Consider the following 27,028-nt stretch of genomic DNA (forward strand, 5'->3'; position numbering starts at 1 on the left):
CAAAATACTATATAGTTATTAAAAAAGAATCTCATAAAGAAAGGGGACCTAATTAGGCTTAAAAGCTTTTGCATAGAAAAAGAAACCATAAACAAAACAAAAAGACAACTTAAGAACTGGGAGAAAATATTTGCAAACAATGCTACTGATAAGGGATTGAGTTCCAAAATACACAAACAAGTCATACAGCTGTTTAAGTGAAGTAAGAGAACGTCAAGGCTGTATATTGTCACCGTGCTTATTTAACTTATATGCAGAGTACATCATGAGAAACGCTGGGCTGGAGGAAACACAAGCTGGAATCAAGATTGCCAGGAGAAATATCAATGACCTCAGATAATGCACATGACACCACCCTTATGGCAGAAAGCGAAGAAGAACTAAAAAGCCTCTTGATGAAAGTGACAGAGAAGAATGAAAAAGTTGGCTTAAAGCTCAACATTCAGAAAACGAACATCATGGCATCTAGTCCCATCACTTCATGGCAAATAGATGGGGAAACAGTGGAAACAGTGTCAGACTTTATTTTGGGGGGCTCCAAAATCACTGCAGATGGTGATTGCAGCCGTGAAATTAAAAGACGCTTACCTCTTGGAAGGAAAGTTACGACCAACCTAGACAGCATATTCAAAAGCAGAGACATTACTTTGCCAACAAAGGTCCGTCCAGTCAAGGCTATGGTTTTTCCAGTAGTCATGTATGGATGTGAGAATTGGACTATAAAGAAAGCTGAGTGCCAAAGAATTGATGCTTTTGAACTGTGGTGTTGGAGAAGATTCTTGAGAGTCCCTTGGACTGCAAGGAGATCCAACCAGTCCATCCTAAAGGAGATCAGTCCTGGGTGTTCATTGGAAGGACTGATGCTGAAGCTGAAACTGTAATACTTTGGGCACCTGATGCAAAGAGCTGACTCATTTGAAAAGACCCTGATGCTGGGAAAGATTGAGGGCAGGAGGAGAAGGGGACGACAGAGGATGAGATGGCTGGATGGCATCATTGACTCGATGGACATGGGTTTGAGTGGACTCCAGGAATTGGTGATGGACAGGGAGGCTGCAGTCCATGGGATCGCAAAGAGTTGGACATGACTGAGTGACTGAACTAAACTGAACTGAAGACAGAGAAAAACAAGTATCATATGATATCACTTATATGTGGAATCTAAAAAGAATATGATACAAATAAACTCATATACAAAGTAGAAATAAACCCAGGGACCTAGAAAACAAACTTATACCTCACACCAATCAGATGGCCATCATCAAAAAGTCTACAAACAAATGCTAGAGAGGGTGTGTGTGGAGAAAGGGGAACTCTCTTACACTGCTGGTGATACAGCCACTATGGAAGATGATATGGAGATTCCTTAAGGAACTAGGAATAAAGGCACCACATGGCCCAGCAATCCCACTACTAGGCATAGTGGGATTGCCTAGTAGTGGGATTGAGGAAACCAAAACTGAAAAAGACACATGTACCCCAGTGTGCAATGTAGCACTATTTACAATAGCTAGAACATGTAAGCAACCTAAATGTCCATCAACAGATGAATGGATAAAGAGGCAGGTGTACATATATACAATGGAATACTACTCAGCCATAAAAAGGAAAGCATTTGAGTCAGTTCTAATGAGGTAGATGAACCTAGTACCTACAATACAGAGTGAAGTAAGTCAGAAAGAAAAATATAAATATTGTATACTGATGCATATATATAGAATCTAGAAAGATGGCACTGATTAATCTATTTCCAGGACAGCAATGGAGAAACAGACATAGAGAACAGATCTATGGACATGGGGGGAGGGGAGGAGGGAGAGGGTGAGATGTATGGAGACAGTAACAGGGAAATGTACAATACCATATGTAAAATAGATCAGATCAGATCAGATCAGTCGCTCAGTAGTGTCCGACTCTTTGCGACCCCATGAATCGCAGCACACCAGGCCTCCCTGTCCATCACCAGCTCCCGGAGTTCACTCAGACTCACGTCCATTGAATCAGTGATGCCATCCAGCCATCTCATCCTCTGTCGTCCCCTTCTCCTCCTGCCCCCAATCCCTCCCAGCATCAGGGTCTTTTCCAATGAATCAACTCTTCTCATGAGGTGGCCAAAGTACTGGAGTTCCAGTTTTAGCATCATTCCTTCCAAAGAAATCCCAGGGCTGATCTCCTTCAGAACAGACTGGTTGGATCTCCTCGCAGTCCAAGGGACTCTCAAGAGTCTTCTCCAACACCACAGTTCAAAAGCATCAATTCTTCAGTGCTCAGACTTCTTCACAGTCCAACTCTCACATCCATACATGACCACTGGAAAAACCATAGCCTTGACTAGATGAACCTTTGTTGGCAAAGTAATGTCTCTGCTTTTGAATATGCTATCTAGGTTGGTCATAACTTTCCATCCAAGGAGTAAGCGTCTTTTAATTTCATGGCTGCAGTCACCATCTGTAGTGATTTTGGAGCCCAGAAAAATAAAGTCTGACACTGTTTCCACTGTTTCCCCATCTATTTCCCATGAAGTGGTGGGACCAGATGCCATGATCTTCTTTTTCTGAATGTTGAGCTTTAAGCCAACTTTTTCACTCTCCACTTTCACTTTCATCAAGAGGCTTTTTAGTTCCTCTTCACTTTCTGCCATAAGGGTGGTGTCATCTGCATATCTGAGGTTATTGTTATTTCTCCCGGCAATCTTGATTTCAGCTTGTGTTTCTTCCAATCCAGCGTTTCTCATGATGTACTCTGCATAGAAGTTAAATAAACAGGGTGACAATATACAGCCTTGATGAACTCCTTTTCCTATTTGGAACCAGTCTGTTGTTCTATGTTCAGTTCTAACTGTTGCTTCCTGACCTGCATACAAATTTCTCAAGAGGCAGGTCAGGTAGTGTGGTATTCCCATCTCTTTCAGAATTTTCCACAATTTATTGTGATCCACACAGTCAAAGACTTTGGCATAGTCAATAAAGCAGAAATAGATGTTTTTCTGGAACTTTCTTGCTTTTTCTACGATCCAGCAGATGTTGGCGATTTGATCTCTGGTTCCTGTGCCTTTTCTAAAACCAGCTTGAACATCAGGAAGTTGACGGTTCACATATTGCTGAAGCCTGGCTTGGAGAATTTTGAGCATTACTTTGCTAGCATGTGAGATGAGTGCAATTATGTGGTAGTTTGAGCATTCTTTGGCATTGCCTTTCTTTGGGATTGGAATGAAAACTGACCATTTCCAGTCCTGTGGCCACTGCTAAGTTTTCCAAATTTGCTGGCATATTGAGTGCAGCACTTTCACAGCATCATCTTTCAGGATTTGGAATAGCTCAACTGGAATTCCATCACCTCCACTAGCTTCGTTCGTATACATAGCCAATGGTAATTTGCTGTATGACTCAGGGAACTCAAACAGGGGCTCTGTGACAATCTAGAAATGTGGGACAGGGAGCAGGATGGGAGGGAATTTTGGGAGGGAGGGAACATGTGTGTACCTATGGCTGATTCTTGTTGATGTATGACAGAAAAACCACAAAATTCTGTAAAACAATTATTCTTTAATTCAAAAAAAAATAGAGTGACAAAAATGATTTAAAAAAAGAAAGAAAACAAACTTACAATTACCAAAGGGGATAGTGGGGGTGGGAGGAGGGGTGGGGTGGGGAATGGATGAGAGAGAAATCAGGAGTTCAGGATTAACATACACACACTATTGTACATAATACAAGTAAACAGTAGGTAAAAGGACCTACTTATAGCACAGGGAACTATACTCAATATCTTGTAATAATCTATAATGGAAAAAAAATCTGGAAAAGAATGTGTGTGTGTGTGTAACTGAATCACTTTTTTGTACACTTGAAACAAACACAACACTATAAATTAATTATACTTCAACAAAAGGAAAAGACTCTCATACCTGGATATTTAATTACACAGAAAGATTTTTTAACTGTTTAGCAAAAGCAAATTATCAAATGCTATCTACAATATGTTTCCTTTTGTATGTATGGAATTATAGAAGATTTGAGCTTTTTCCTTTTGTTTATGTTTATATTCAAAATTCCTACATCAAATGTGTATGACTTTTATACTAAGAAAATAAGCAATGAAATTTTCTTTTTTAATGAGGCACCACTCTCCAAAAGAAGCCATGTGAAGCAGATGAGATTACCATCTGCAGCAGCAATAAGATCTAAGAATGTGTTGCTGATTAGACAGGGATGCCTCTCATATATGATGGAGGAGATTAAAATGTAACTCAAACAATATAATCCCTGACATATAGTTCTCTCATAGCCCAAGAAAACAGGTCTAGAAAAATGACAAATTCTGGTTAAGAATGGTCAGTGTGACTGACCATTGCCCACTGGAAAGGCTTGTAATTCATCAGAGAGTGAGACAGGATTTGTTCCAGAGAGATGATGACAACTTATCAAAATGTTCCAGCATGGAGCTTAAAATTTTCAGCTTTCTTTCATTTTAATTCTATACTGACCAACTATCTGAAATTACTCTTTAATCAAGAATCAATGCTACATGTCAATGACAAGTTACTTTTCCTGACTGGTGGAACTCCTATTGAGCATGGCTAGGTAAAAATTCTGGCCATGCCAGTTTTGAGTGGGAATTTAATCAGTACCATTGTGTTTCCCAAGGTCATTTTAACCCAGGGTGAGTTAAATCCATCAAATGGAAGACCAGCCAATCAGTTTCCTTCTTTCTATTAACATTTCCACTTTTTTCTTCTCTACCTGAAAAATCCTCAATGCAATCAAATGTTTTGGCCAACACCTCCAAATTTTGATCCCTGGGATACTTAAAAACTTATATGTGGGAGTTACCCATACTCAGTGACTTATTTAAAACATTAGATTTAGCATTATATAAATGAAATTTCACCATTGCAATGAAAAGAATAAAATACATAGGAATATATTTACCTAAAGAAACAAAAGACCTATATATAGAAACCTATAAAACACTGGTGAAAGAAATCAAAGAGGACACTAATAATGGAGAAATATACCGTGCTCATGGATCAGAAGAATCAATATAGTGAAAATGAGTATACTACCCAAAGCAATCTATAGATTCAATGCAATCCCTATCAAGCTACCAACGGTATTTTTCACAGAGCTAGAACATATAATTTCACAATTTGTGCTGCTAAATCACTTCAGTCATGTCCGACTCTGTGCGACTCCATAGATGGCAGCCCACTAGGCTCCTCTGTCCCTGGGATTCTCCAGGCAAGAATATTGGAGTGGGTTGCCATTTCCTTCTCCAATGCATGAAAGTGAAAAGTGAAAGTGAAGTCGCTCAATCGTGCCCAACTCAGGACCCCATGGACTGGAGCCTATCAGGCCCCTCCGTCCATGGGATTTTCCAGGCAAGAATACTGGAGTGGGGTGCCATTGCCTTCTCCATCACAATTTGTATGGAAATACAAAAAATCTCGAGTAGTCAAAGCAATCTTGAGAAAGAAGAATGGAACTGGAGGAATCAGCCTGCCTGACTTCAGGCTCTACTACAAAGCCACAGTCATCAAAACATAAATACAGTATACTAACGCATATATATGGAATTTAGAAAGATGGTAACAATAACCCGGTGTACGAGACAGCAAAAGAGACACTGATGTATAGAACAGTCTTATGGACTCTGTGGGAGAGGGAGAGGGTGGGAAGATTTGGGAGAATGGCATTGAAACATGTAAAATATCATGTAGGAAACGAGTTGCCAGTCCAGGTTCGATGCACGATGCTGGATGCTTGGGGCTGGTGCACTGGGACGGCCCAGAGGGATGGTATGGGGAGGGAGGAGGGAGGAGGGTTCAGGATGGGGAACACATGTATACCTGTGATGGATTCATTTTGAATTTGGCAAAACTAATACAATTATGTAAAGTTTAAAAATAAAATTAGAAAAAAAAAAAAGACAGTATGGTACTGGCACAAAGACAGAAATATAGATCAATGGAACAAAATAGAAAGCCCAGAGATAAATCCACGCACCTATGGACACCTTATCTTTGACAAAGGAGGCAAGGATATACAATGGAGAAAAGACAATCTCTTTAACAAGCAGTGCTGGGAAAACTGGTCAACCACTTGTAAAAGAATGAAATTAGAACACTTTCTAACACCATACACAAAAATAAACTCAAAATGGATTAAAGATCTAAACATAAGACCAGAAACTATAAAACTCCTAAAGGAGAACATAGGCAAAACACTCTGCGACATAAATCACAGCAGGATCCTCTATGACCCACCTCACAGAATATTGGAAATAAAAGCAAAAATAAACAAATGGGACCTAATTAACCTTAAAAGCTTCTGCACAACAAAGGAAACTATAAGCAAGGTGAAAAGACAGCCTTCAGAATGGGAGAAAATAATAGCAAATGAAGCAATGGACAAACAACTAATCTCAAAAATATACAAGCAACTCCTGCAGCTCAATTCCAGAAAAATAAATGACCCAATCAAAAAATGGGCCAAAGAACTAAACAGACATTTCTCCAAAGAAGACATACAGATAGCTAACAAACACATGAAAAGATGCTCAACATCACTCATTATCAGAGAAAGGCAAATCAAAATCACAATGAGGTACCATTTCACAGCAGTCAGAATGGCTGCTATCTAAAAGTCTACAAGCAATAAATGCTGGAGAGGGTGTGGAGAAAAGGGAACCCTCCTACACTGTTGTTGGGAATACAAGCTAGTACAGCTGCTATGGAGAACTGTGTGGAGATTTCTTTAAAAACTGGAAATAGAACTGCCATACGACCCAGCAATCCCATTTCTGGGCATACACACCGAGGAAACCAGAATTGAAAGAGACACATGTTTATCGCAGCACTGTTTATAATAGCCAGGACATGGAAGCAACCTAAATGTCCATCAGCAGATGAATGAATAAGAAAGCTGTGGTATACACAATGGAGTATTACTCAGCCATTAAAAAGAATCCATTTGAATCAGTTCTAATGAGGAGGATGAAACTGAAGCCTACTATACAGAGTGAAGTAAGCCAGAAAGAAAAACACCAATAGAGTATACTAACTCATATATATGGAATTTGGAAAGATGGTAATGATAACCCTGTATGCGAAACAGCAAAAGAGACACAGATGTATAGAACAGTCTTTTGGACTCTGTGGGAGTGGGTGAGGGTGGGATGATTAGGGAGAATGATATTGAAACATGTATATTATCATATGTGAAATGAGTCGCCAGTCCAGGTTCAATGCATGATACAGGATGCTTGGGGCTGGTGGACTGGGATGACCCAGAGGGATGGTATGGGGAGGGAGGTAGGAGGGGGGTTTTCAGGATGGGGAACACATGTACACCGTTGGCAGATTCATGTCAATGTATGGCAAAACCAATACAATATTGTAAAGTAACTAGCCCCAATTAAAATAAATAAATTTATATTATAAAAAAATACAATAAAATTTTTTAATTTAAAAAAAGAAATGAAAATTAAGTGTATTCCATATAATGTGTCCATTCTTCCATTTACTATTGCAGTAAAATTTCTTACTATAGCCATAAGTTTCTGTGTACATCTTGTATATTACAGTACGCTTGTTCAGACTCTTAAGTCTTGAACCATTCTACATCATATGTCAAAATTCTTCTCAACCACCAATTCACAGGTGGAAAAAAAAATTCTCTTTCTCTGAATTCTTTAACTCAAAATTCTTTTAAGTAAGAATAAAATAAGATCCTATTAAGTAAGAATGTAAGTTCTGTAAGGGTAGATACTTTATTTTGTTCATTTCTCTATCTCCATTACTTGTTGAAAAGTGTCTTGTGTTAGTAGGCAATGCAAATTTCATGAATTAGTGTAACTGTCTTATTCCTAGCTTCTCTCCTCACCAGACTGCATGTTCACTGAGAGCAGAGAATTGTAATATTAATATGAATCACTCATGCACTGCCCAACCTGCATGTTTAACTTTTTATGCTAATAATTTTCAAACATATACCTAAATAGAGATAATAACTCTGACCCAAATAACCCAGTTTTATTATAGCTAGTTTTTCTACATCTAGCAATAAAAGTCAAGCAATTCAAAAGTGCACTCATGCACAAGCTAAAGATAGAGTGATTTCAAGGTACAAAATCAAATTTGTATTCTAAGTGTTACATTCCTCACTCAAAAGTCAAAATTTTCAGTGGTTTCATGTCCAGATCTTAATTTAATGGATCAATTCAATGAAACCTTCTAAAATGTCCCTTGGAAGATGAAATTAGCAAGTAACATTTTTCCCTGAAGCATAATAGAAATAGATTTGTACTGGTTCTCCACATTTGTTTCATAAATGCCACATCCTAAAGCTCTTCATTATGATAGTTGAGTTTGTTGCATTTTTTCCCAAGAAGAGTTAAAAAAAAAAAAAAACTCACAGAGAGAAGTCCCAAGATTCTGCTAGGTGCCAGCAGATATTCAGCAAAAAATGTTTTTTAAATAAAGATGAAATGAATGAAAAATCTAAATCTATGTCTCCAGATACCTCTACATTATTGAGCTTCAAAGGAAATTCTGACCCAAGATCATCTGTATCTTGGACATATGCTCTTTTTCTACAACACAGGGGCTTATTTGTGAAATTAGTATATGCTTCTGGAGTTCAACAAGGGGTAACAACCTCATAATTGAAAGTATCATGAACACTGTTGAACTGGGACCAGGAAGACAGGAAACATAAGACAAAAATATCAAGAGAAGCATCCTAGGCTAAGTAAGGAGTTGGTCCCCTAGAGGTGGGCAGCACGCTTGTCAACAATTCCACCCAGTCTCAGCAGGCTCAGATATTGAAGGTGGCTGATACAGAGAGTTGGGCTCTGTAGCAAGTATCCATGCCCAGAGAATTTTCTGCATCACATGAGTGGTAGCATCACAGTCCCAGCTTGTTTGAAATAGGACCCCAGTAGGAGAAGGCAATGGCACCCCACTCCAGTACTCTTGCCTGAAAAATCCCACGGACGGAGGAGCCTGGTAGGCTGCGGTCCATGGGGTCACTAAGAGTCGGACACGACTGAGCGACTTCACTTTCACTTTTCACTTTGATGCATTGGAGAAGGAAATGGCAACCCACTCCAGTGTTCTTGCCTGGAGAATCCCAGGGATGGGGGAGCCTGGTGGGCTGCCATCTATGGGTTCGCATAGAGTCGGACACGGCTGAAGTGACTTAGCAGCAGCAGCAGCAGGATAAAACAAGGCAAGCAAAGGATAAATCAGGTTACTGGACAGACTGGAATTCACTGCCAGGTTTTGGATGTAGCAGAGACATAGTAATAAACTCAGAAAACCAGGCACAAGTACAGTCCTGAGAGCTTGAAAATCAGAGCTATGATAAATAAGAAGTTCCCATTCATATCACCACCACCCCCTTCCCAAAGAGTATCAAACTACTCTCAGTCCACACCTGCTGGTAGGGATGGAGTTCCTGTTACAGGAAAGGCTAGAACTGGAACAGGACTTGGGGGCAGACACAGCTGTGAGCAGGTCTTGAAGGCAGGAGAAGCAGGAGTGATAATAGATACTACCTAATTAAGGCTTATTATGTACCAGACTTTGCACATGTTTTCATATGCCTTACCTTTTACTACTAACATTACCACAACTACTCCATGAAACATTTACTGAACAATTACTACGGGCCAAACTATTGTTCTCTGTGTTTTACACAGATCATCCCATTTGTCCTCACAACAACAGTATGTGCTCAATATATTTTATCCCTGTTTCTTAGATACAGAAATTAGAATAAATAACTGATTGGAATCCTTGCCTCCAGATCACATAGAGAGCAAGTAGTATAGCTGGGATTATGACCCTGGCTCTCTGAATCTAGAGTTCCAATCACTGGCTCATGATTTCATTTAACTCTTAAGAGTAGCTTTTTCTAAGAGAAATTTATAGGTAGTGAAGTAGACTCATTTGAGGTACCATAACTGGCCAAAGGTATGCAGGGCTTTCTGTAGTCTTCATTTTACAGGTACAGAAAGACATGTGGGTCACCCATTACACAAACAGCAAGAGCACAGTGAAGATTTACATCCCCATCTGAATGCTGCAGATGGGCTACTTATACCAGGAATTTTCTTCAACTCCTGCTCTAAAGAGCTGTCCTTACCTCTTTCATTCCCTAGTCACCTCTCATAAATCTGGAATACAACTTTTTCTATTGTCCTTCCTTTCTTCTGTTTTCATTCCTGGAAACTGACTCTCATCACAAATAAATCCTGGCCGAAGAAGACACACCCAGAAACTGGAAGAAGTCAGCCTGAAAGGTTTCTGGAATCCAGTAGTGGCAAATGAATCTCTAAATTACTGGTATTAACCAAATGCCTCCCAAATCACCCCACTTCATTGCTTTCTCACATGACCACATCCACTCAGAGCCAACTCTTTCCTTGGCATGGTTCTTGATACCTGCTGTTCTTATAGTTGCCTGATCTAAGACATAAAAAGTTACTAGTCCCACTGTCCAAGAGGTAGCATTTAACTAGTGGTGAAAAGGGGTGGGCAGTAGTGAGCCAGAATGAAATCATGAAGCCCCAAGTTGGACTAGATGTGGGTGGAGGAAGGCAGGAAGGAAAGAATGCAGAAGTCAGAAAGCAAGAGTCACCATAAACTTCAGGGTTTAAATAAATATTAGACCAATTCCCTGAGAAAACAGATGATTATTTTTGTCATTGCTTAGTGTATGGGCCATCGGGTACCAGAACAGGAACAAGGTTTCCCATAGGAAATAAATGTTAGCATAAATAAACGCAGTGGAAATAAACGATACCACCATTTTACCATGATCTGCTTTTAGAGTTTATTGCTATAAAGGAGGGCTTCCCTGATAGCTCAGTTGGTAAAGAATCTGCCCGCAATGCACAAGACCCCAGTTAGATTCCTGGGTCAGGAAGATCTGCTGGAGAAGGGATAGGCTGCCCACTCCAGTATTTTGGGGGTTCCATTGTGGCTCAGCTGGTAAAGAATCTTCCTGCAATGCGAAGACCTGGGTTCGATTCCTGGGTTGGGAAGATCCCCTGGAGAAAGGAAAGGCTACCCCCTCCAGTATTCTGGCCTGGAGAATTCCATGGACTGTATAATCCACAGGGTTGCAAAGAGTTGGACACGACTGAGCAACTTTCACTTCACTTCACGGAGTGTGCTGTACCTGCATTGTACCTGCATGACCACATTTTATCCTCAGAACAGCCCTGCAAGGGAGGTTATTTAAGTGCTTATTTCACTCACAAGGTTCCTAACTAAAATGATACAAAAAGCTATAACTGAGAAATAATCCCCTCACTAATCTTTGCTGCCATTTACCCCACTTCTAGTCTCATCCTTATAGGTAATCACTTTGATTTGTCTCTGTTTACCTCTGTTTTCTTTAGTTTCTGCAGACATACAGAAAAATGAAATTATATATTCTTATTTCAATGAAGGGGGTAGTATTATTCACACTACCTTACACACAAGGAATCCAAAGTCTGAAGAAGTTGACCGAGTCTTTCTCTGGGCTGGTCAAGAATCCACCTACTCCCACAGTCATTTTAGATTACAGGATCCAGCCTGAGAGTCAAGAATCAAGGGACTCTGCTGAGAGAGACCCTAGCTTCTGAATTAAAGGTCCCTGATTGAGTAATCAGATTTGAAAGTTTGAAAAGTGTCACGCCCTTGCTCTGTGGGTCTAAGGAACTAAGGTACCACTAAGGCCTGGAGCTGGACGTTTTCATGCACTGTTCAATGGGGGTCCTTTTGCAAGCTTCTTAAGATGAAAGAATGGGATATGCATGCCTAGAATAAGTTTGTCAGATAAAATGCAGAGTGTTCAGTTAAAGTTGAATTTCAGATAAACAATGAATGATTTTTTGGTATAAGTATATCCTGCACAGTATTTAAATGCATGTTCTATAATTTTTATTGCTAAGTTTTGCTAAACCTGGCAGCCCTAACACAGAATAGTTTTGGAACTTTGGCCTTTATGTCTTTAAAGGACAAGTGGCCTTAGGTTAGAAGGACTGAAGGGACTCCAGAAGTTGGGATGAGCTGGGACTTATTCCTTTATATAGATCCTTTATAGATCTTGCCAACCCAGGGATTGAACCCAGGTGTCCCACATTGCAGGTGGATTCTTTACCAGCTGAGCCACAAGGAAAGCCCTTCTCTATAGCAATAAATTATAAAAGCAGATCATGTTCTAGGTTTCATGGACCTCAAAAATAGAGAACACCTTGGTCATTTCTGGGAATATAGCTTTGTAAGAGTTTCCTCAACTCCAATTAAACTGCCACCAACAGGGCATGAGAATGACAGTTGTGGCCTCACCTAGCCAGTTCATTATTGGCATTTCTTTGAATTTTTTGTCATCATTAATGTAGCAGATGTAAAATAATAATTATGTTGCTTTGGTTTCATTTTCTTGATTATTTTAAAAGATTCTTTTGTCATTCTTTACTTTTTGTGCTTTCCTTCATGTAAAAGAAAAAACTTTAATACATCAATGTTAAAAGTTTGAGAGCTTATCAGAAATTATTGTAGCTATTAGACTGCTGTCTGTCATATCTGACAAAAACATTTTCTGCTTTGCTTCTTATCCTTTACTTTAATTTTTAATTTACAGATATTTCAATGTTTATTCCCATGAGTCTAACAATATGTTTTCCTTTGTAGTTATCTCTATTACTTCAAAGCAATAGGAAGAAAGTTGCCATTACTGTATGGTTGTCATAAATATTTTATTTCCTGTTTGTCTTCCTATGTTTAAAAACATTAATTGACTTTTAAATCTAATGAATCTCAAAGAGCAGTTTGAAAATCATCTGCAAAAGATTATTTATTTTGTTTGCTTAATTACTGTAAGATCCATGACAAACCTAATTAATTAAAATTTCTCTAGAAGGATCATAGAAATGTGTGTTTTTAACTGTCCTCTAGGTGATTCTTCTATACCTGATGCTTGAAAATCACTTATTTAAACCATATGAAATTTATTTTGCATTTATGCTCATAGGTAATAAATTGACTCAGAATAATTTAAGCCAAAAGAGAATTTGTTGGAAAGATTGGGGAGATTTTACAGAACTGAAGTGAGAGCTGAGGAGGTTGGCTTGGAGAGAGAATAACCAGGCAGCTCTGGGAATCTTGGCAGAAAAAACTACTCATCAGACATAAAAGGAATATGACAGCGAAAGAAAGGAGCTGTCCCCTTCTCATCCACCAAAACACCAGCACCATGGGGGCAGGGACCTCTCCTGGTACATGGGAGGTTCTCAATACATTTTCCCCCTTTGCTCCATTCACAGTTTCTTGAGACAGACTCCGATTATTCTTACTTGGGTGACAGCCACCTCTTGACCAGAAAAAGGCAAAGAACCTTGATTTATAGTCCCACCCACACTGCACACACAAAGAAGAGAGGTTTCCCCCAAGTGAGGTTAAGATTTATTATCACAGGAAGGAGAAATAGATTCTAGGTGATTTAAAAACAATTTTCCAGTATATCATGGTAAAAGGTATCGTGCTAAGATAATTTTTTCCCAAATTGTTCTTCAGTTATTCCCAGTATCACTTTAAAAATAAATTTTTTTTTGATGTGGATCATTTTTTTAAAAGCATTTATTGAGTTTGTAGCAATATTGCTTCTTTTTTTTTAATGTTTTGGGTTTTTTTGGCCAATAGTTCCAAATTTTGATCCTTGGGGTACTTAAAACTTATATGTAGGAGTTATCTCTGACATGTGGGATTGTAGCTCCCTGACCAGGGATCAAACTCATACACCTTGCATTGGAAAGCAAAGTCTTAACTACTAGACCCCCAGGGAAGTCCCCCAGTATCACTTATTATTCATCAGTGTTTCCAATCTTCCTTATATAGAATACTTTATTTAAACATAGGATACATTGCTACACCTAACCACATCTTTAAAGAGATTCGATTTTCATGCCGTTGATTTGTAATTGTTTCTCTAAAACACTAAATTCACTCCTACTTAAGACACAAGATTGCCCATCACTTTTCAGAACTATAAAGTAATTAAATAAACTTCCCCATTGCACTACCTACATAGCTCCATTCTCTACAAATATGCTCCTATTTTTAATGATCTTATTTTTGGCATTGTAAACATCTTTCACTTCCCTCTAGGGCTAAACTGTATGTTTACTTAGCAATGAACTCCACTCTGTTTTTCCTTTAGGTACTCTCCAGTCGAAGACTGATCCTAAGATATATACATTTTCTTCTTTGAACTTCTTTATAAAGGTGATCCCTGCCTTTTTTATTTGAGTTTATTTTAGGACAAAAGAAAGTTGCGGAAGTTCAAATAAGAAAGCTCTAACAATATGTACCTATAATTTCTCAAGTTTTTCTAGCGTTCAAGGCAGCCCCGCCCCCATGCTTAATATCCAACTAATTTTGTCTCAGCCTTATCCTATATTTTATTTATTGTTTATGAAATATCCATATTTATTGGGTGTGGGCTTCTCCTCGTTATTCTTGAGAATCCTCAGGGAGTATTTCCACACTGTAACAAATCCACCTTGATCTTCATTTATCATCTCTCACTTGGGGCATGTCTGCTGGTCACCTCTTACCATCTCACAGGTGTTTTACAAGCTCTCACTATAAGACTTTGTTAAAGGGCACAACCTCAAGGACATGGTCCTTGTCTTGGTCCTGTCTTGTTATAGCCCATACCAAGAGGGTTCAAGCCCGGTCCTAATTCTCTATATTCCAGCACATGCCAGCTCTGATATATGATAATATACTATTGAAATCTTGAGAATAATACAAGGAAAAGGAAAATTTTAAACTGGATAGCAGACAGCACAACTTCTAGGATCTACAGGTCTAAAGTTTATTTCCTTGCCCAGTACACAGAACTATAGTCCAAGGACTGGGTCACCTGCTTCAAGAGAGCTTTGTTTATTTTTCTCTTTTGCCCTCTGAGTCCAGGCTTTTACCTACTCCCTTCAGCCCCAGAGAAAGGAGGAAGCAGAGCCACCCCCTCCTCTAATCCCAGGCTCTATTCATTTCTTCATTCAAAGAATCAAAATAAAAGCATGTTTATTTTGATTCAAAGAATCAAAATAATAGCATGTTTCCACCATGCTAGCGCCCAAAAAGAGCAATTCTAGTGGTATAAAGTGTCATGCTCTCCATGTTTATCCAGCTTTAAAAGATGGGGGGGTGAGGGTGGAGAGGGGGTACGGAACACTTTAACCCATAATGAACTGCACCACAGCAGCTATTGCACCACAGCAGCTATATAGCCCATGCTTACACCTCATCCTGAAGGAACGATCAGACCTGACTGCTACCTGTTGGGAGAAATCTAGTTTTGTGAAAACCTAACAATAGTATTTAAGCAGACAAATTCCCTAAGGTGGGGGCGTGTGTGTGTGTGTGTGTGTGTGTGTGATTTTCTGGGACAGACCAAATTAAATCTACATAAGAAATAAAATGCCTCTTCTCTGTAAGGCCATAGTCCTATTGAAGATACTCGCAATTTTTGTTATGATAGAGTACCTTATATCTTTGTCCGATGAAGAGTTGGGACATGACTGAGCAATTGAACTGGACTGACCTTATATCCCAACCTGAAATCTTAAGCATGATTTGAGTGATTTAGTGGGTTCAGAGTTTCCTTGAGTAATGAGTGGGTGTTTGTCTTACACGTATATGATTAACATGTACCCACTAAAGACTCATGGCTAAGTATGCAGACCAAGAAGGAAAAACTAATCCTTAAATTTCCTGCCGAAGAATTGCAAGGTTTATAAGGAGGAATTTGGTGAACTACAAGCTGAAAGTTCATGCTGGCAACTGGTACTTTCAGCAACAAGATCTAGTCTAAGAAACAAATATTACACTGCTGCCAGCAAAGGCAGGTTCCCATCATATTTGTTGTACAGATGCTTATCCTTGGGCCACAAAAGACTCAGTCAGAAGTAACAATGCAGAATGCCATAGGGAGCTACTGACAACTGAGACTGAAGGGAGGACTTTGATTTATTTCTTACTTGTGCTGGTTTTCTTTAGGATGCAATCCTGAACACAAAATATCAGAAGTAAGAGTTTGCTCTGCTGGAGACACCTGCAGAAGACCCAGGAGCCTGGGATGTGGGGGCACTCCACTTCAGAACTTTACAATTTACAAACTAGGTGGCTGTAACTCTGGGCAAGTCACTTCACCTCTGTACACTAGATGGAAAACAGTGCAGTTGACTGAGAATTGGAGTGTGGTTTAATAGTTTGCAAGCCTGGAAGACTGAGGAGACTGACAGAAGTGAGCTCCTAACAGGGGTTGGATTTAGATGCACAGAGAAAGAAACATGGGCTCCATCTTACAAGTGAGTAGCTTCTGCCTGCCAGATAATCCTAGCTCTATGCCTCTTCCTGTTTTTCCTTTTCACACTTTTTACAAAAGTTGACAGGAAACCCAGTAGAGAATTCTTTCGACAACAGTTACTATGCTACGGAACTACTTCACGTTGTGGCCAAGTCCTGCCCTCTAGCGGTCTAAAAATGGCTATGCCTCATCATTAAATTATTTTTTAACTTTATGACAATTTTTAATGGTTGGGTGACCTCTGCTGTTATATTAGTCATGTCTTAGATTCGGGAACTAAGTGGGACTTTAAAATTCATCTAGTCGGTTCCATTTCATAATTTAACCCTTCCAAAATTATACTCAGTTCCTGCTTCATCAACCACTTCCATGTAAAGATAGCAGACTAAAACAAGATCACAAAAACTTCTTTGCATTTATGATGAAATGGTTATTTCTTTAAGGCCAATAATTAATTAATCAGCAATAACCAGAGAGGAAAGGAGTAGCACTTGTGACAGGACAACTCCTAAGGCCACACCCATCTCCCCAAAACAGAATTAGTCAACAAAATACTAGGAATTCAAAACAGCATTGTCTCATTGAACCCGTGGCAGATTCATGATGTACGGCAAAACCAATACAATATTGTAAAGTAATTAGCCTCTAGTTAAAATACATAAATTTAAAAAAAGAAAAAAGAAAAGGAAAGGAAAAGCTGGACTCAGCTCTTCAACCATCCTGTGAAGGAAGGTAGGCAAGTTGGTCCCAGGTAAAGTGGGAAGGGTGTGAAGGAGGATTCGTCTATACCACACCAGAAAAGCTATAAGCAAAGTTACTTATTGCTAAACACGAACAAAATGAAAAGAATTAGTTTAGAAATTACAAAAGCCTACCACAAGGAAAATGATTAATATATCAGGCAAGACCGATAAACAAAAATGCTCAGGAAGAAAATAAAACCCAAAAGAGAAATGCTGATTCCCTTTCAGTGCTTCATTACAGAGAATTCATTAAACTATGAATTCAATAAGACAAGACCCCAAGGAAAAATCATAAAATAATTTACTAAGATGGAAGAAGAGACTATAGAGCTAAGAAAAAACAGAGAAATGAAACAACTTTGTTATAGATTTAATAAGTTATAATTGGCAGAAAAGAAAAGTGGAACTGAAAATGTCATAGAGAGGCAGCTGGGTGCAATCACAGAAAGTTCAGAGAGAAAAAATGTGATTAAAGGAAAGGTGAAAAGGATAGAGAGAAAAAAATCATCCAACATGACAATTTGCATCCTTAGAGTATAAAGATAAACAAAAATGAATTCCAAGATATAACCTAGAATTTCCTAAAATGAAGAACTGTATTCACAGATAGGAAGGGAACACCTTAGGTCAAGAAAATTTGATACTAATCAAAATTGACATCTTTCCTGGTTACATAATTAAATGTTAAAGATAAAGAAAAAAATCCATCAGACATTCAGGGAGACAAAGGCAAAGTTTTCTTACTGTTTTGTCACTTTGCTTTCAAAGAATTTTATTGTACAGTTTGCCCCTCTCTCTCTCATAACTAGAGAAACTGCATATCAACCTACCATCCCAGGTAAGTGGTTTTTTAAAAACTGTTTACAATGTTTCCAATACTGCATTATGAATATGACTGGAATGCTGCATGCCATAAAAATTTTATAACATTATACATTAGTGTATAAGCTAGGCTACCATAAAGCAATTAAATTGCTACTTCTCTGTTATCAATGCATGGGTTGTTATACTTGTAAATAAAAATGCATTTCTTTTTGTATTATCTTTTCATTGTTTTAAAATTTTATTTGTGTTTTAACTGAAGAATAATTGCTTTACAGAATTTTGTTGTTTACTGTCAAACATCAGCATGAATCAGCCATAGGTAAACATATGTCCCCTGCCTTTTGAAACTCACTCCCATTTTTGATGGGAGTAATATGTATAACATCTACAGTGTTTTGTATCATATAAGACAATAGTAATGTTGGTGCTGACAGACAGACTATTCATCTTGTAAATAGATGATGTAAACTTATGGTAAATACAATACTGATAAAAAATGCAGTATGGTAAATATATTTTATCTCCTTATGACTTTTTTTAACAGCATTTTCTTTTCTCTAGTTTGCTTTATTGTGAGAATATGTTAATCAACTATTGATGCTACTGGTAAGGCTTCTGGTCATCAGTAGGCTATTAGTAGTTAAGTTTAAGTACAGTCAAAAGTTACACAAAGATTTTCAACTGCACAGGGTTCAGCACCCTTTACCACCACATTGTTCAATAATCAACTGTAATCCCAGCTGAACAATAATAAAGAACTCATGAGTGAAAAAACTATGAAAAAGAGAACTATTGTGAAATGCTGCTATAGCCTAATACTTGTGTCCACCCAAAATTCATATGTTGAAATCCTAATGCCCAAGGCGATGGTATTAGAAGACAGGGCCTTTGGGAGGACATTAGGTCATGAGGGTGGTGCTCTCATAAATGGGATTCATGCCCTTACAAAAGAGACCTCAGAGTGATCCTTCGCTCCTACCATTATGTGTGAATATAGCAAAAAGATGGCCATGTAGGAAGTGGGCACTCATTAGGCATCTAACAAGGCCAGCACCTTGGATTTCATAGCCTCCAGAATTGTTACACATAAATACTTGTCTATAAGCCAGCCAGCTGTGAGTATTATAACAGCCCAAATGGACTAAGATAAACATCAAGGTTACTTAATTTCAGAGCTAAAGCTAATCATGTATTGACATGAAGGAAGCATAAAAAGAAAATAAGCCTTAACAAGGTGAAACTATTATAAGTAAAATCTGGAAAAGTGAGGTGTGAGGAAAAGTAAGCATAGCACTTCTCTTCTCTTTAGTAGTAGGGGTTTAACCAACTACAGCCTCAGGCCAAACCCAGCCCACCACCTGCTAATAGGTAAAGATTTATTGGAACACTGTCACACTCAGTCATTAAGTATTCTCTGACTGCTTTCTTGTTACAATGGCAGAGCAGAATGGTTGTGCTGTTGTTGTTTAGCCTCCAAGTCATGTCTGATTCTTTTGTGACCCTGTAGCTCACAAGGCTACTCTGTCCATGGAACTTCCCAGGCAAGAATACTGGAGTGCGTTGCCATTTCTTTCTCCAGGAGATCTTTCCAGAGTAGAGACTGAGCCCATCTCCTGAATTGGCAGGCAGATTCTTTACCAATGACCCACGAGGGAGGCCCCAAAAAGATTGTAACCCTTTGCAAAAAAAAATGTTTGCTGACTTGTTTTATAACACAGATAATATCAATATATAAATAAGTTATATAGATATATTCATATAACTACAATCAAAACATGTAACTTTAAAAATGACTGTGTCTTTCAAGCTGCTATAGTAACTGTTTTAACTGTGGAGGGATCTTTATTGAGCACATTTTTATCCAACCTGTGTAGCTGAATACATGCACATGTCTAAAATAATGTTCACTGAATGTTAATTCTTGTTACTTCTAAGTGGTAAGATCTGGAGTAATTTTCTACTTTTTTACCTTTGTACATTGCTTGAATTATTTTGTAATGAGCATGTGCAATTAAAAACCAAACAGTAAAGTGATTAATTACTCCTAAAAAATAAAGGTTTCCTTGGAAGGAAAGTTATGACCAACCTAGATAGCATATTCAAAAGCAGAGACATCACTTTGCCAACAAAGGTCCATCTAGTCAAGGCTATGGTTTTTCCAGTATTCATGTATGTATGTGAAAGTTGGACTGTGAAGAAAGCTGAGTGCTAAAGAATTGATGCTTTTGAGATGTGGTGTTGGAGAAGACTCTTGAGAGTCCCATGGCTGCAAGGAGATCCAACCAGTCCGTTCTGAAGGAGATCAGCCCTGGGATTTCTTTGGAAGGAATGATGCTAAAGCTGAAACTCCAGTACTTTGGCCACCTCATGCGAAGTGTTGACTCATTGGAAAAGACTCTGATGCTGGGAGGGACTGGGGGCAGGAGGAGAAGGGGACGACAGAGGATGAGATGGCTGGATGGCATCACCGACTCGATGGACATGAGTTTGAGTAAACTCCAGGAGTTGGTGATGGATGGGGTGGCCTGGCGTGCTGCGATTCATGGGGTCACGAAGAGTCAGACACGACTGAGCGACTGAACTGAACTGAACTGACTGAAAAAATAAAAGGGCCACCTCATTCCATTTCCAACCCTGCTTTACTTAGAAGGTTGAACCTACTGGATGGTAGCTTCTTCACCCCCTTTTTCTCTTCACTTAAAAATGTTGATATGTCTGTTTTGAAAATGTGATTGGAGAATTTCATAATCAACAGTAGGGAGATTCCTTTCTTCAGTTCCTAGATCTGCCTTCAAATCAAATGAGAATTAAAGAGTACTTGGAACAGCAGAGGGCACCCTTCTCCACATTTATGGGATTGTATAACACTTCCCAGAAGCTACAGCAGTTCAAACGAGAATGTGTACCTGCCTCGCCCTGCCTTTCAGAAGTAGTGTGAATGGCAGTCACTGAACACCTCTGGGACTCAGTTTCTCTACCTCCCACTCCTGCCCGCCACAAAGCCATCCTCCACACTGCAGAGCAGGCCAGGCCACTGTCCTGGCAGCAACCCTGCTGCACTTGGAATCAATCTTACACTCCCAAACCGAGGCTGAGCAGAGCCCTGCCTCTTCCCACTCCTGCCACGTCATTGCACCACCACATATACCCTATGCTCCAGCACACTGGCGTTTTGTCAATACCTAGAACCTATTAAGCTCTTTCCCACCTGTGCACCTTTACACTCGCTGTTTCCCCTGCTGATCTCTTTCCTCTCCTGAGCTCGTTCGCATTAAAGAATCCTTCTCAGTGTTTAAACCTGATTAACTGTCACCTCCTCAGAGAAGCCCTCCCTGATGACTTTATCAAAAATCTCAACCACTTTATTTTCTTTTTTTTTTTAATTTTATTTTATTTTTAAACTTTACATAATTGTATTAGTTTTGCCAAATATCAAAATGAATCCACCACAGGTATACATGTGTTCCCCATCCTGAACCCTCCTCCCTCCTCCCTCCCCATACCATCCCTCTGGGTCGCCCCAGTGCACTAGCCCCAAGCATCCAGTAGCGTGCATCGAACCTGGACTGGCAACTCGTTTCTTACATGATATTTTACGTTTCAATGTCATTCTCCCAAATCTTCCCACCCTCTCCCTCTCCCACAGAGTCCATAAGACTGTTCTATACATCAGTGTCTCTTTTGCTGTCTCGTACACCGGGTTATTGTTACCATTTTTCTAAATTCCATATATATGCATTAGTATACTGTATTCTCCAAAGAAGACATACAGATGGCTAACAAACACATGAAAAGATGCTCAACATCACTTATTATCAGAGAAATGCAAATCAAAACCACTATGAGGTACCATTTCACACCAGTCAGAATGGCTGCGATCCAAAAGTCTACAAATAATAAATGCTGGAGAGGGTGTGGAGAAAAGGGAACCCTCTTACACTGTTGTTGGGAATGCAAACTAGTACAGCCACTATGGAGAACAGTGTGGAGATTCCTTAAAAAACTGGAAATAGAACTGCCTTATGATCCAGCAATCCCACTGCTGGGCATACACACTGAGGAAACCAGAAGGGAAAGAGACACGTGTACCCCAATGTTCATCGCAGCACTGTTTATAATAGCCAGGACATGGAAGCAACCTAGATGTCCATCAGCAGATGAATGGATAAGAAAGCTATGGTACATATACACAATGGAGTATTACTCAGCCATTAAAAAGAATACATTTGAATCAGTTCTAATGAGGTGGATGAAACTGGAGCCTATTATACAGAGTGAAGTAAGCCAGAAGGAAAAACATCAATACAGTATACCACTTTATTTTCTATCACTGAACTGTATGTGTGGTCTTACTTGTACTTATCACTATCTGCAACTGTGTTACTTACTTAATTGTTTTTGCCCATCTCCCACTGGAGCTTAATTTACATGAGAGCAAGTATCTGCCTGTCTTCTCTGGTATCTTTAGCAGCTTACCAGAGCTTGGCAATTAGTAAGCTAATATGTGTATTGACTGCTCCCTCAAGGTTATTATAAGAAGAAATAGTGTAAAGGCCCTTGTAATGGGCTGAATTGTGTTCCCCCAAATCCACATGCTGAACATGTATCTTTGTGGTTCACACATTTCCTTCTTACCTGAACAATGGAAATGCTACAGAAATACTAACTCAACTTTTATTTCACTTCTTTTTACCTGTATATTCTATCAACACTGCCTATCTTCATCTTACCTATGAGTAAGGAAGGACTAAGAAGAAAGGAATTATAGGAAGGAAACGTCCTTTCTTCCTATGTCCTAATTTTCAGCCTAAGTGTTGTCTAATACAGAGAAGTAACATGAATAAGAAAGGATATGATGGGGACCCTTGGCCACTTGTGGTTCTTAGAATGCCACCGTCTTCCTTCTGTTTTCAAAGCAAGTTCTGATTTGAACAAAGACATAGCCTCTCAGTGGTACATATAGCACACTTGCCTGGTACTCACGTGAGTCTTGATGAACTTCCATGCATCATGGGTGCTGCTGAATTCTGTGTTCATGGGACATCATGAATGTCATATGCAAACTGGGCTTCAAGGATCATCAGTGGACATGTATATTACATGTGTATCTCCTCTGCTCACATGCATGATCACTCCATTGTCCCATTGGACTTTACCTACAAAACACAAATTCAAAGATAAAATGATTAAGAATTTCAAGATAGCCACAACAGAGCATTAAACTAAACACAAGACCTGCTGAGTGTGGGCCCCTGTGCAACTAACTACACAGATTGCAAACCCTTGAAGCCAGCTCTGAGAAAGAAGGGAAGCCATCATTCAAGAGCGAAAAATTAAGTGGGTCCCAGACTAACTGGACTGGACTAACTGGAATTCCACCCAGGATTTCCCTGGTGGCTCAGACGGTAAAGCGTCTGCCTACAATGTGGGAGACCTGGGTTCGATCCCTGGTTCAAGAAGATCCCCTGGAGAAGGAAATGGCAACCCACTTCCAGTACTCTTGCCTGGAGAATTCCATGGATGGAGGAATCTGGTAGGCTACAGTTCATGGGGTTGCAAAGAGTTGGACACAACTGAGTGACTTCACTACTACAGACTAACTGAAAACAAACTGGCAAAGAATCAGCACCCTGTGGAGTCCCTAAAGCCTTCCTAAAAAGAAGTCCCAAAGTGAAGTTTAATATCCAGTTATTAAGAGTAGAAATAGGAATTAACTAATTTTCACTATTGGTCTATGGTATCTCAGGTCCAGTGGATTTTGTGAGACTGTGTTGGTGTGTGCTAAGTCGCTTCAGTTGTATCCAACTCTTTGCGATCCCATGGGCTGTAGCCCACCAGGCTCCTCTGTCCGTGGATTCTCCAGGCAAGAATACTGGAGTGGGTTGCCATGCCCTCTTCCAGGGGATCTTCCCAACCCAGGGATCGAACCTGTATCTCTTATGTCTCCCTCATTGGCAGGTGGGTTCTTTACCACTAGTGACACCTGGGAAGCCCAATTTTGTGAGACTGAGAACCTATAAAACAAAATCCCTTTTTTAGGAGGACTGTGCCTGAGTTCTCAAAAATCAGTGTGCAAATCTTCAAGAACCCATTCTACTTCTAAGATAAAAGTGACCTGGATCTGTCAGTGCTGGGACAACATTCGGCCCTTTAATAAGGCAAAGCCCAGTTGGGGACCTTGCTGAGACCACAAAAAGGAAGCAACCAGGTCCATGGAACCCAGGGGCGGGAAGCCTGGAGACCCCGGTAGGGCGACCAACTCTGATAGGAAGTGCGTGACCTTAATAACTCAGAAACACTGAGTCTCATTTCTCTCTTTTACAAAACAAGAGAGTTGGATCTGGTGATCCCCAAGGGCCATACTGAGCTAAAAATAACCAGAACCAGCAAAACTTTGTGAGACTGGAGAAGGCAGAGAGAAAAGAGTGACAAAGTCACGTGGAGTAACTTGACAGTGAATAATGAACTGGAGACGGTTTTAGAAACTACTGTGACCTGGTCCTAAACAGCTCTTTGCAGGCCTTGAAAGTTTCCTGGCTGCTTGTGGTCTGACTTCTTCCAGGCCGAGGGACTGTGGGCGGGGGCAGTGGTTAGCAGTAGCTTTTCTCTCCAGCCTGCTTTCCTGCCTGCCATCTGGGGCGGTGTCTTCCTTCTTGTTACTCTCAAGACAACTTTGACCAATTTGTTACCCTGGGCCAGAGAAAGATCCTGAAGGACTTGTGACTTCCTCTAATGCTTTTCAGTACCACTGTTTTTCTTATTGAGGCTTCCCAGGGGCCTCAATGGTAAAGAATCCGCCTGCCAGTGTAGGAGGTGCAAGATACATGGGTTCAATCCCTGGATCAGAAAGATTTGCTGGAGAAGGAAATGGCAACCCACTCCAGTATTCTTGCTTGGAAAATGCCATGGACAGAGGAGCCTAGCGGGCTATAATCCATGGGGTTGCAAAAGCACTGGACACCACTGAGTGACTGAGCATACACACACACGTTTTTCTTATTAACCCATTCCTGACTTTTGATCACCGTACGTCTTTGGGAACACTGGTGGAAACAAAGTTTTCAAGAGGCAGGAGAGTTTGAAGAAAGTAAGATAGGGTGAAAACCTGAGCCCCAGCTATGATGCTGACAAGGTGAGTGACCTCAAACAGGTCCTTCTTCCTGTGATTATTTTTTTGTCCCCTCTCCAGCATCTCTTCGCAGGTGGAAGCACCCTGTTCACTTGTGGACACATTCCTATTATGAAATCCTAGTGTGTACGGGGGACTGACACTTCTCCCAGCTCTCAAGTAAGCTCATAAGGCCTCAATCCAGTTGGGATATCCTATCCCTCTGGCCACAGTGACGGAGCAGGGCTAAGAACAGGACCTGGTTAGAGCCAATGAGAAGATCTGAGACCTGTAAAAGGGCTTCTGGAAGAGATAGGTTTGGTATCTGTTCACTGGATTTAAAGGCATGAGCTTGTGAGGCTTGGAGCCGCAATTGCCATCTCGCTATTATGAATCTGAGCCAGTCTGAATGAAGCCAACAAATGCATGACGAAAAGCAGAATAGAAAAGTACAGACACTGTGCCTCAGTGACATTTTCTGAGCCTCTAGATCAAACTGTGAAGTGAAAGTGAAGTTTGCTCAGTCATGTCCGACTCTTTGCAACCTCATGGACTACATACTCTATGGAATTCTCCAGGCCAGAATATTTGAGTGGGTAGCCTTTCTGTTCTCCAGAGGATCCTCCCAACCCAGGGATCGAACCCAGGTCTCCCACATTGCAGGCGAGTTCTTCACCAGTTGAGCCACAAGAATACTGGACAAGGTAACCTATCCCTTCTCCAGTGGATCTTCCCAACCCAGGAATCAAACCAGGATCTTCTACATTGCAGGCAGATTCTTTACCAACTGAGATCAAACTGTGCTTGTAGTCAAAAAGCACCCCTGGATCTGGGCCAATAAATCTGCCTATTTAAGCTGCTTTAACCTGAGATTTTGCTAACTTGCAAGAATAGTAACTCTAACTACTATACTTCATTTCTCTGGGAATAATTCCTTCTACTGTAAAATAGCCATTTTATGGATAATAATTAGCATAGGCCAGCATAATGGTATTACCTTTCCAGGTGTGGCCGTAATTCCAGGGTGGTAGCAAAAACAACTTTTCAAAATGCCAAGAACTGATTTCTTCACCTAGTAAGCATCAAATTTCATGTTCTCATGAACATGTTGCACAGAAGCCTCTAATAGATGTAATTACAATTGTTCACACATAGTATAATTTTGTATTTCTAGCTGAGGTCTCTTCTGAAACTCAGATGCCATATCCAACTGAATACTGGATACCTCCATCTAGACGTTCTAGTCATCACAACCTACAGGTCCCAAACAAAATGTTGATCCTCCATGTTCCAATCCCCACCTTGTTCCCAGTCAGAATTAACAGCACCATCATTCACCCAGTTGCCCAAACCTGAAACCTGTAAATTTCCCTTTCCCCTCTCCTCCTTCCTTCACAATCCATTCCATCTGCAAGCCTCCTGAAGTCTGTCTTCCAAACAGCTCTCATATTTTCACCTTTCTCTTTAGCACTCCCGGGGGCCATCAATATCCTAACCAGCCATTGAAGAGATCTCTAACTGATCTGAGGAGGTTTCTCTCCTTTCGGGTTCTGGTTTCAGTCCCTTCTCCTAATTTCTTTGTGCCTAGAAGTGGCGAGAGCTCTGCTGCTCCCACCCCCGCTGGACCACGTGAGCCTTTGCGGTTCCTTTCCATAGATAAACCTTCCCTAGATTGTCATAATGTGAGGTCCTGTCTGTTTCTCCCTGGGACCCTAATCCTCACACACCTCATGAGCACGTCACTCCCAATGAAAATGACCCTGTAGGCACCTTCCTTTTCTGTCCTCCTCTTCTAGACTTCTATTATGTCACCTGGAGGGGAGGACAGAGGATGGTAGCAAGGCTGGCTTTGGCTTTTAGGAAGCCCTGAAGATCTGTGGGCAGAGGGCTGTCCTGGCTGGCCCCAGCTGTTCAAAACTCTTTTTAGAATAAGGAACTAACTCCTTTGTCCATTGTTTGGGCCCTGTTTGTCAATGCTGGAGCAA

General features: G+C 40.1%; 1 long non-coding RNA gene across 1 annotated transcript in view; it reads right to left on the reverse strand.

Annotated features, from left to right (window-relative positions):
* Nucleotides 1–23,093, reverse strand: part of LOC147369643 (uncharacterized) — a 39,730-nt gene extending 16,637 nt beyond the window's left edge. The window contains exon 1 of the long non-coding RNA XR_015167671.1: nt 22,919–23,093. This is a non-coding gene — a long non-coding RNA (uncharacterized LOC147369643). The remainder of the gene's footprint in view (nt 1–22,918) is intronic.
* Nucleotides 23,094–27,028: the final 3,935 nt, after the last annotated feature.

This window comes from Bos grunniens, chromosome 7 (assembly GCF_055505025.1).
Source record: "Bos grunniens cultivar Pamir isolate PY7600 chromosome 7, Bosgru_T2T1.0, whole genome shotgun sequence".
In the NCBI taxonomy this organism is placed as follows: domain Eukaryota; kingdom Metazoa; phylum Chordata; class Mammalia; order Artiodactyla; family Bovidae; genus Bos; species Bos grunniens.